We start from the raw sequence: 2,585 nt of genomic DNA, 5'->3' as shown, positions 1-2,585 counted from the left end.
TTTTGAACGAACCGATTGAGTAAACGGACCATGACTCATAACTCGTCTTTGCTGAATGAATCAGTGATGTTGAACGAACCGATTGAGTAAACGGACCATGACTCATAACTCGTCTTTGCTGAATGAATCAGTGATTTTGAACGAACCGATTGAGTAAACGGACCATGACTCATAACTCGTCTTTGCTGAATGAATCAGTGATTTTGAACGAACCGATTGAGTAAACGGACCATGACTCATAACTCGTCTTTGCTGAATGAATCAGTGATTTTGAACGAACCGATTGAGTAAACGGACCATGACTCATAACTCGTCTTTGCTGAATGAATCAGTGATTTTGAACGAACCGATTGAGTAAACGGACCATGACTCATAACTCGTCTTTGCTGAATGAATCAGTGATTTTGAACGGATCGTTTGCGTGAATGATTCACAGACTGTAGTGCATTTTAGAGAAGTTTAAGTCATGACAACATAATATACTACTTTAAATAAATAAAATGTAGCATATAATACATCATAATGAATTTATATGAACATGAAGTCATCATGAATTTAATTATTATGATTAAAAGTTAAAAGTGCTAAACTGAGTGTTGCACAAATTTTGGTTATTAGATATTAGACCTCAATCATGAACAAATGACAAATGAGTGAATGAATCGGTTCAATAAATGATTCAATGATTTACTCATGAACTTTCCCTGCGTCCCAATGTTCATACTATCCACCCTATCTGCCCTAAATAGTATTGATAATTACTAATATCACATAGAATTTAGGATGGATAGTATGCACATTGGGACGCAGGGACAGTCACGTATGGAACGATATTCCGGACTATTTTCAAAAGGAATTGCAAATTAGTCACGTACGTGTTTCGCTATTAAACAAATTAATTGTTTTGAACGAATCGGCTGGGTAAATGAGTCACTGAATCACTCATAATGACAGTCACTTATTGTCACCTTCTGGCAAATAATGGATAATGCAGAAAGAGTAAATCAAAAGCCCTCACTATTAACTGACAATATTGTCAGAAAATTATCGTGTAGTTTGTGTTTGGTGCAGGGAACCTTGATTAATAACAATATGGACAGCTGTGTGTAGTAGAATATAGGCCCTTTAAACACACCTGCACAGGACATCTGTGCTCTGTTGGAGTGCTGGATAACTTTTTGAAGCCAGTCAATGGGGGGCGCTGTCACAGCTGTTCCTGTCAGTCCCATGAGGAGCAGTAGGGGTGAGGATCATGCTACAACTGTCCTCTCATCTCTGGACCATCTCTGACTGATCAAATCTGTACTGACACACACAATCTCCCAGCTGGCATCAAACGATTATCCTGTACGACATCAGACCAGATGCCACACTATCAGGCCGAAGCGGGTTGGCTAATCTAAACCGGCACTGAAGCTGTGCATCTCGCTGATCTGTGGTGTTTGACACATCTAATATTTACACAAAATGTCATTGATGTCCACATCCAGACACAAGGTGGCTTCCAACTAGGACTGTGAATAATCACCTGCATCTACAAAGCCTACAAAATTATTTATTTATTTAGTCATTCACCATGCATTATTTTTTTTTCCCATGGTGCCACTGTGAATATTGAGCTTAGAAATGGCAATTGTTAGATCTAGACCAATAGAAAACAAAGTCAAGATCTCAAGAAAACACCATTTGTTGTTTCTAGATCATAAGAACATTAAGTTGCGATAAAAAAGACAAAAAATAAAAATAAATGATCTTAAATCATACTGTCAATCCTTATGGATGTAATTTAACGATATACAAAGAAAATTCCCTGCGTCCCAATGTTCATACTATCCACCCTATCTGCCCTAAATAGTATTGATAATTACTAATATCACATAGAATTTAGGATGGATAGTATGCACATTGGGACGCAGGGACAGTCACGTATGGAACGATATTCCGGACTATTTTCAAAAGGAATTGCAAATTAGTCACGTACGTGTTTCGCTATTAAACAAATCAATTGTTTTGAACGAATCGGCTGGGTAAATGAGTCACTGAATCACTCATAATGACAGTCACTTATTGTCACCTCCTGGCAAATGATGGATAATGCAGAAAGAGTAAATCAAAAGACCTCACTATTAACTGACAATATTGTCAGAAAATTATCGTGTAGTTTGTGTTTGGTGCAGGGAACCTTGATTAATAACAATATGGACAGCTGTGTGTAGTAGAATATAGGCCCTTTAAACACACCTGCACAGGACATCTTAAAAGCCAGGAGAAGAGACACCAGCGGGAAGGCACCCCGGAGCTCCAGGCGACATTAATGCTTGTTTCTCCTTGTTCACAGACTCCGAAGGCACCCCGGGAGAGGGATCTGCACCACGGCACTTCACCCCACGAGCACCACACTGAGACGGGCACTGAGCACCAGTCATCTGAGCACGTGTGAAAGGAAATCCTGACTGACCAGGGTACCCCCTTCAGGTCCAACAGTTGAGGACGTCGGTCTACCACCCACAAACGGATGGCCTGGTGGAGCGGTTTAAACAGACGCTCAAACGGATGCTGAAGCGGGTGGTGGCCGAAGATGGGCG

The sequence above is a fragment of the Sinocyclocheilus anshuiensis genome, unplaced genomic scaffold (assembly GCF_001515605.1).
Source record: "Sinocyclocheilus anshuiensis isolate Anshui unplaced genomic scaffold, SAMN03320099.WGS_v1.1 scaffold871, whole genome shotgun sequence".
Classification (NCBI taxonomy): Eukaryota; Metazoa; Chordata; class Actinopteri; order Cypriniformes; family Cyprinidae; genus Sinocyclocheilus; species Sinocyclocheilus anshuiensis.
This window is presented reverse-complemented; position numbering follows the sequence as displayed.